Here is a 9,784-nt window from a genome sequence, read left to right as displayed (position 1 = left end):
TAATCTATTGATACAACTCTGTACTCAATATTGTGATGTCACTTCTAGCCATAGTGTGTTTTACCAAAAGTAAGGGGGTGAGAAAAGATGAGATGGAGGGATGGCGTGGAAAGGAAGAGGCTTATGAGGAGAGGGGGCAACCTAACAGAAGAGGACAGGATCATATGGAGATTTGTGACCACCCCTTCTCAGACAATGGCATCAGGTGGCAGATTAATTAACTACTGGTACTGTTAACCTGGGAATTAGCCCCATCTGTTTTATAGACAGCAATGGTATTAACCCTTTCTATCCAAGAAATCAGAGAAAAACAAAGACATGCTGTAAATGAAGTGGAACTAACCCCATCAAAGCAAGAAATTTTAGTGAAAGTAGAAAATGAAGGACAAAAATAAGCACAGAATCAACTAAGCTAACTTATAAACTGACTGGAAGAAATGTAAGTACTTTCTCAAAAAGAGAATGGTTATAAAAAAACAAAGTGCTAGTGGAAAAAAAAAAAAAAAATAAATTATCTACAAATATTACCTCAAATTGGTAAATCTCAAAAATACAAAATACCAATTTGATTTGAAAGAATACATGACCCTGTAAAACTAAACAAACAGGAAAAGCATACGGTAATGTGGGGGAAAATTAGGTAAAACTGTGTGTATGATTAATTAAAGGTTGGTACAAATATTCCCCAAGTACTACCAAAACTATAAATGTAATAAAAGTACTACTGTATAATAGGACCCGTTAATAAGACAAATATCAAGTAAATTAAGGCATAATACTGGTAATTTTTCAAGGCTGGTACTGAAATGCACTCATGTACTAAAAAAGCTACCATTGTGATAACACTAAGCTATATTGCAAACCATTGAAAACCCCGTATTTATTAATGTAAAACATGGCATATTAAATTCACTTAAAATATTATATACTACCAAAACTACAATACTGTACTAATAAGCGTACTACTGTATATTAGGAACAGTTAATAACCTCTTAAGTAACAGTAAAAATTCATTGCAGTTGACTAAGCTACAGATCTGGAAGAGAGATTCATTTTTCGAATATTTATTTCCCTGCACATGCAATTATACCACAATTATCTCAGGATATATCTAGTCAGCTGCCTGAAATTAATAAAAAAAACCCTGCATGTACTATCATTCAATTCTACGCACTAAAATATTTTCATCAGGTGCACGAAGTTACGATACTGACGGCCATTTCTTCCTGCACTCCAGGTCTGACTGCATAAATGAATAAATAAATAAACCTACATCTATCATTCAGTTCTACACATTAAAATATTTTCACCCTGTACCGGACACCTAAGCCTGCAATGAATAAAGAGCATAAACAATGGAAGAAATAATACGAACAACAGAACAATCAATTTTATTCTACTACACTGCAAAAACGAAAGCACTGCAGCACGTCAACCACCACCAACCGGACCTGAAAATACACAAAATTACTGTAATAATATGTAAGCAGCAGTTTCTATATATTACCAAGATCTATCCACCACTGAAGCCTTTACTGCCCCATCACAAATATTTTTAAGGGCAAAATGCTTTCTTTCTTTCTCTCTCTCTCTTTTTTTTAAGGAACAAAAAATGACTAAACAGTGAAGGATATACAGTATATAACCCCTTCAGCCTGAGAACATGCTGAATAATAATAAAGCATAATCAATAAATAGTAATAATAATTTTGGGGGTGACTCACAGAAGCCTTAGAATTTACAAACTCACTTCAAACCCTCGACTTCTGAGGCCATCATGTCCTGGGTGGCAAGTCCTGGAAACGAGAAGCCTGTGGTTAGTAAGTAAACTCTTGGCTAAAACTACGCACACTAAGCATAATTATCAGAGAGGGCAAGATATTTAATCACAGAATCATTTGCTCTTAATCATCATATCCACACGGTATAGGCAGGACCCGTAATATGAGAGCATTTGCTATACGAGAAATCAATGATGCGAGGATGGGGAAATCAAACCCAAATTTGGTGATACCGGCAGTCAGTTAACCTAGCCCTGTTTTCCCATGTTAGGTACTCCATTATACAAGTTATGTGATCTTTTTTAAAACCATTATAAGACTATTCACTATCAATGCAATGCTCTACTAATAATTCAAACTCATATATTGGGACCTGCCTATAGTTAATACACCTGGTTCCCATATCAAGTTGTTTCACTAATTTCTCTAACATCTCATCATCCTAAAATTTCTCAGTCCATTATCAGACTGTTTCTACTGAAGTGAGGAGAGGTAATCAGTGTTTACCGTTGCACTATAATCACACTGCGACATGATCCAACACCTGGTCCACAACTGCATACTCTCACCACCACCACCTGGACACACCTGCCATCAAAAGAAACTCATTAAACAGCAATACACAATTGTTAAAAGCACTATCAATCTACTGAAATCAGGTGTCAATAAAAGAATCATTAGCACTCATAACCCAATGCTCTGATTAAAGGTTTCATCACTTCATACTTAACGTGTTGGGGGCACTATGTTCAATACCCTAGCACTACAGCAAATAAATAAAATATAAAATAAAAATAAACTAATAATAATAAAGCCACACAAAGTACTAAGAAATCTTGAGTATGTTAAAAAAAAAAAAAAAAAAAAAAAAAAAAAAAAATGCATTTCTCCCAACAGATTATTAAGGATGGTTTGCAAAAATGGTGTGGGGAAAAACACAAGACATTTTTCAAAACCTAGATAAAACAACTAAATGCTCAATACTTAAACTATATTATACAAGTGGACTTAAACTTACCAATTATCAGGGTTGCCCTTCAAGACACAGACAAGCTACACCACTCCCTGTAAAAGAAAACACTACTAAGAAACTAACATTTGTGTAATTCAGCTAGAAATCTACACACTGCTCCTCAGGCATCTTGAAGACTGAATCAATATCAATCATAAACACGGACCAAGACGAGAAATCATCATTTTTAACGGAAATACATGTCTCACAAATAAAGAGACTATTACGAGGAAGAACTGGTGCTTTTGAGAAACGAAAGACTATTATTATTATTACATGGCATTAAATTCTACTTATTTCCCCTTCAAACTCACCTGAAATCTACACAGAATGGCAGGTCGTCAAATGGAGCGATATGGTACACCAATTCAGTCAAGCAACAGAATGAACTGGTTGGGATGTCCTGGAAACAAGACACACCTATAATTGGGATGTGTGTACTGACAAACTGAGAACACATAAGTAAATCAATTATCAGTGAGGGCAAGTAATCTAATCAGAGAATCATTCCTCCTGAATCATCATACTGACAAAATACATTACTTCCTATACTCTTTTCACTTTCACTTGATCTGAATTTGTCCTCAAGCAGCTTCTCACCCCAATGGCAGAATAAGACCACATTAGCACTTGTAAATCCTATCACTTCTTTGTAACTGGCACCATATTCTAGTGCTAACCTATTCTTACAACTCTGTATTCATGATGGAAAGATAGCAAGTTTATGCCATGCTCTAGTAACGGTAGTAAAAAGTGCATCAAACAGGTTAATGGTCCAAAATCATATACCATTAATTACGATGGGAATCCCTACAGTATTATGGCAACTGTTAAAAGCTATCTGCAACTATCTCTCTATCTATAGCCCAACGCCCTAATCCCGCAAAGTGTGGCCACAGACAAAAACCCCCAAGTTGGTCACACCCACCATTTGACTGCCCTCCCCCCATGTCACTCCCCCCCTCCCTCCATCTCATCTGCAACTACTTTCCATTATAACGAACTAGAATGTAAAGACCAGAAATATTACAAGTTACTAATCTACCAGCACAATTGTTACGAGGAGATGGGAAAAACGTTTGGATGACAATGATGATAATGACAATGATGTAAACTAGTGGTCATTATTGCTTGCCTAGATCATGACAGTGACGATTATAATGACAATGATGTAAACTAGTGGTCATTATTACTTGCCTTGATCAACACCAGGATCACTGCTGCACACCCAACCCTTGCATCATGTGTCATCACCGAACTGTACAAAAAGAAATTCACTGTTAAAATCCACCATACATTAGTTCACATAACATCAATTCTTCTGAAATCAGGTGTCAATTAAAGAATCATTAGCACTCATAACCCAATGCTCTGATAAAGGTTTCATCACTTAATTATTTTCTACCACTTAATTCAAACTTTTTTTTTGTAGATAAACCTGTCTACTATCTAACACAAAAACACCAGATAAGCTATATTATATTAAAGTACAAGGGTAATTTCAGTTCACATACCAGTACCTTCAATCCACACACATGGCAAAACTATCATATTATCAACCTTAAATCAAAGTCAGACACTTATCCTAAACATATGTGAGAGAGAGAGAGAGAGAGAGAGAGAGAGAGAGAGAGAGAGAGAGAGAGAGAGAGAGAGAGAGAGAGAGAGAGAGAGAGAGAGAGAGAGAGAGAGAGAGAGAGGAACTGTCCAGGTTATTCTGCTATATTACTGAGCTGCTAATTACTGATGATGCCTGTATAGAACTTTTTAAAATGCGATATAAATTAAATTAAACTTTCAAGAAGCAGTACAGCACAATATTCATCAATCTACTACAGCTCATCATAATTCTGATTCCCATTTAAAAGACGGGGTTATGTAGAAATCAAGAAATATATCACACAGCAGAACCAAATGATCGAGTGTCTGAAATCTTGGCTTCACCTCAGAAATATACAGTACCAAGTCATACAATACCTAAATGCTTCAAAATTAATTTACAAACTACCAACACTGTACCTAAGATTACAAAATACACTATCTTCATTGTACTGCATAACCAAATTGAGTTTTCAACTTACCTACTGTTGTTCTCAGGCTGGCATCAATCGTCACTTCCTGCAAAAGAAACTACAATTCAAAAACTAAACATTGCATGACTTAATCAAAATTTTGTATGTTTCCTCAGGCATCTTGAAAACAGAATCAGTATCAATCATAAACACGGACCAAGATGATTAATCATCAGTTGTGCGCAGGTAATTCTTCTTTGTTTTATCCATTCATCATCCAGTCCTGTGTTGCCCCATGAGGAGCACAGGAGACCGGGGCTAGGCAGTTTGTACGATATATTTCAGTGCTTCCTTAACTATCTTATTATTATGAAGCAATTTTGAATTTACTCAGGCTACCAACATACCATTTTAAAGATAACTGTTAGGGCAGACTTGCTACTTCTATCACATTTTTCCTACTCTCTGGTCTACCACACTGCATACTTTGGTGGAAAAGGGTCTGAATGATGATGATGATGGAAGGATCTCAAACACTGAACATGTTACAGAGCTTGGGGGTCTACAACAGCCCTACCAGATCAGAAGGCCTATATGTACACGAAGGTCAATTAAAATCTATGTACTGTATAGCAGGAGTAAAGTCACTGGACCAAACAGGTAAAACTCACCAACAACACTGGGTTTAGTGGGTGGCACATCATAAAACGTAAGATGAAGGAAATATATGTTGGCAGGAAAGAAAAATTCAGCCGGAATACCCTGCAAGTAAAATGCCTGAAATTAGCAAACCAACTGACAAACCTCAGAACACTACCTTACAAAACTGTCAGAGAGGGCAAGATATTTAATCATGAAATCATTGCACTTAATCATCATGTATACATAATAAGCATTTTATAAACTTACTGGCAGTCCTTCAAATTCCTCAAGGATTAAACACCAATACCCGAATTCACATTAATGCTCCAAGATCACTTAGCAGGATTTAACAGTTGCCTATTCAAGATATGTCAACAGTATTAGACTTCATTTTAATTTGGCCTATACTTGCCGGCTCTCCAGCTTCACCACCAAATTCTACCAATAGGACACTAGAATATGAAACATGTCACAACTAGGTCGAGAGAGAGCAAGTAATCTAATCACAGAATCATGCATCTTAATCATCAAGTGTACCAAAGAGAAACATACTGAAATATTGGCTGCTGTGTTAAATAATTCAGAGGCCTAATCATTTAATTACTACAAAGATTCTTATTCAACACAGTCAACTCACCTGTGTCTGTTTCCCATCACCACCAGCTGCTCCACTTCGACCTGTAAAAATAAACTATGTAACCACTTGGCCACAAGGACACACACACACCACTAAACCACCCTTGTCTCAGAGAGCTGACTCGTGTTTTCATAGCTGTATCATAAAAAATTTACATCCTGTCATTTCATTGAGCTAAATTTTAGACCATCAGTGACAAATGATAGTTTAAGTAACTCCTACATAACCTACTAATCAAGGAAAGGTGTGTTATTAAATCTATCTATCTATCTATTGCCAGACGCCTCAATCCCGTTTGGGGTGGCCACAAATAAATCGCCTCCACGTCACCCTGTCTCCCGCCATTTCACTGCCCCGCTCCCAACTCTCACCCCCCTCTCTCATATCCAATTCTTTATTAAGCCTGAAACAGAACCTGATACATCTAAACAGTTCATTTATGGCAGACGTATAATCAAATAGACCAGTTCCTCCACCCCCCCACAAAAATCTAGTCTAATCTTTGCTATTAAGAGAGCTCACAAGTTATTAAAGATCTAAAGTACATCTACTAATTAAAAAACTATATATAAACTATTACTCTATGAAAATGGAGTCTAACTGTGGGTAAAGTAATGCACACACGTTAATTTCCCTGCTTTGTAACAACCTACAGAACAGAATGTCATCACTTACCCATCAATCACACTGCCATCACCTGCACCTCCACTCCACCCTGTCAAAACACAAGACTGTCACCACTGGGCCAGCAGTACACGCACTTACCACTAAACCACCCACCTTTCAGAGAGCTGGGTGATGATTTCATGGCCAAATCATACAAAATTTACATCATGTCATTTTGATAATCTCATTGTGGTGGTCTAATGAAAAATGTTTACCAAATTCCTAATAATTTTCACCAAAACTTAGTTTCTGAAACTGGACTGTGAAATGGAGGAGGTGCTACTATCAACACAAAGGCATCTATTGCACTACCACACCTTAACCAATCAGCACTGATACACAATCTGTCTGCGGGTTAACTACTATGCATTTTATGACATTAAAACTATTATATCATGCTCGACAAACATGCTGCACCAAAATTAATGGCTAAAAATTACGGGTGATGCATCAACCAAGAATATCGTCCTCCCCCTCAACTAAGGTAGCCTAGCCCCAGTTCCCCATGCTCTAGAGAGGACAATATTAGAGTGGATGGATGGATGGATGGATTTACTTCATTTCAATTTTCTCTAGACAATTTTGGTCAACTGGAAACTCAAGGTAGCCAAAGTATTGAGGCAATTAGAAGAAAGAAAATCATCTTCAACTTACTCACCACTTCTTACATTCCACTGGGTGTGATGAAGCAGGTTTCCAGCTTGTTACCACCACCACGCTACTTCTATACTTGTGCCAGGGAAGAGTCTCGCTGTTAGAGGATTACACACACTACCGAGGCCACAACAAGACCAGTACGTCCCTGGAAGATGAGTTAAACACTGTCGTTAATATGACCCTCATCTGCAACACCAAACTGCTTTACTGTTGCAACACTCAGACCTCTAAGCAGAATCAGCACAGTCATAAACACGGACCAAGAGGGTTGAATCATCATACTGTAACTGCCTCACTTCATTCACAAAACTTCAAACCCTGGCTAAACAAACTAGTACTCCAAAACACAAGAAAGTAACTTATATCAAATTAACAAAACAAATACTAGATAAAATAGTACTTCTGCTTTCATAAGTATTCCTTGGCCAACTTAAATACAGTATTTCTCACCTATTTAGTAACTACAGTCCAGTAAAATTTCAAAATGTGAAAGAGAAGTTAATCCCACTCACCCCCCAAAACGAGGAAATCTAACAAACTGCCACACATATCGGAGGAAACCTCAATGCATTGACTTAGTTGGCCTAGGAATATAAAGCGTCAGTTTTACCTAGTACTACATCAAAGGGAACACCATTGCTTTATGAGTTGGTCTTTGCATAATAAATTAAAAAATAGTAAAACCACACATTGGGATAACAGAGACAAAATCTATCTATCTCTATCTATCTATTGCCAGACGCCTCAATCCCGTTTGGGGTGGCCACAAACAAATCGCCTCCAAGTCGCCCTGTCCCCCGCCATTTCACTGCCCTGCTCCCAACTCACACCCCCCTCTCTCATATACCTCTCCACCCCATCCCTCCATCTCATCCTCGGCCTCCCCCTCCCTCTTCCCCCCTCCACCTCACTCACAAACACTCTCTTCGTCAGTCTTTCACCCTCCATCCTCTCCACATGGCCAAACCACCTCACCTATATAAAATTTGTCAGTTTCAATGTATAAAAAGAGGAATTTCTCTAGGCATTTCATGAAAACATTTCACTACTTACCCAGCACTGAGTCTGCCAGTACCACCGCTTTCACTTCAACCTGTCAAAATAAACTGTATAACCATTGGGCCAACAAAATCCACACTTAACCACTAAAGCACCCACTGTCTCAGAGAGCTGGGTGATGATTTCATAGCCAAATCATACAAAAGTTACATCATGTCACTTTTAGCAGTTCTATTCTGGTCAAAAACATGTTAATCTGTGCCAACCTATAATATAAAAGCCAACAGAAGGTAGTAACTGAAAAAATTGTACGTGGTATTAAACATCATACTAGGTGGCATCGTACTTGAAACCCTAATCAGCTTTGCTTTTTCATACCAGCTACCCTTTTTCAATGCCCTGAAAAATTCCTATCGTACCACCACAATTATTCTTTGCAACGTATCAACCCATCCTTAAATCCCATAACGAGATCGAGTGAGGCAGGATCCAGAAACTAAGGCATTTTCAACCAATCATTTCCCTCCTTAACACAAACAATAATATGTGGGGCTAAGCTACTTAATCCAGAAATTAAGCAAGTGATCTTTCATTCTTCCCAAGAGTTTAAATATGAACAATAAATCACACCCATCCATTCAATGTGTAGTAGTGGGCCACAAAAATAGTGTCTGTAAAAGCAATGATATAATAGTACAAACGATCAAAACTAGGCAGTCAGTAGAATGACCCTTAGGATTTTAATTTAGCAACACCTAAAATATTTCAACAAGGAGCTTACCTCATCCATATAACCAACAATCCTTCACAGCACAAGGTTACCATCTGAAGAAGAAACCAGAATTAGAACCCTTTTACACTAAATAAATCTAAGTTTATAACAGTATTCACATTTCAACTATGCCCATTCTACTCTAACTTAGCTTCACATTGCCTTCTCTCCACCTTGAATGCCGAGTTTTAAGACTGACACAAATATGTTAGTCAAAAAGGCATGTGGAAAGAATGTAGTTGTGGTATTGTCTATCCCTGAGCTATGCCAACTAAACTGTACAAGGAGAGACATCTGGACAAAGAGTAAAAGCATTATAAGTGAACAACTCACCTTTTCAAGGACTGTTTCCAAGGTTTTCACTTTACCCCTTCAGAAGGCTTAGCACAAAAAAATAAAACACTAATGAAGGTATGGCAAGAACCCTCCTTTGTGACCTACAATTAAAAGGTTAAATAACAGCTAAAACTACACAGAATCTCTTATGTGTAAAGTATGTAAAAAATTAAAGACCTTGCTAAACTAAATACAGCTATTCTCTCATCATAAGAATTATCAGCCAGATGAGGAAAGTGAAACGTAGATGCAATATTAAAATCATTTTT

General features: G+C 37.4%; 1 long non-coding RNA gene across 1 annotated transcript; it reads right to left on the bottom strand.

The window, feature by feature from the left end:
- Positions 1-1,313: 1,313 nt before the first annotated feature.
- Positions 1,314-3,202, bottom strand: LOC145391253 (uncharacterized). The gene is made up of 5 exons (XR_013895796.1): positions 3,109-3,202; positions 2,801-2,847; positions 2,290-2,370; positions 1,752-1,797; positions 1,314-1,452 (listed from the first exon to the last, which is right to left on the bottom strand). It is a non-coding gene; the product is annotated as an uncharacterized LOC145391253 (long non-coding RNA).
- Between the last annotated feature and the right edge of the window lie 6,582 nt (positions 3,203-9,784).

The sequence above is a fragment of the Coenobita brevimanus genome, chromosome 17 (assembly GCF_032717465.1).
Source record: "Coenobita brevimanus isolate Jiangsu-jjx chromosome 17, ASM3271746v2, whole genome shotgun sequence".
In the NCBI taxonomy this organism is placed as follows: domain Eukaryota; kingdom Metazoa; phylum Arthropoda; class Malacostraca; order Decapoda; family Coenobitidae; genus Coenobita; species Coenobita brevimanus.
This window is presented reverse-complemented; position numbering and strand designations above follow the sequence as displayed.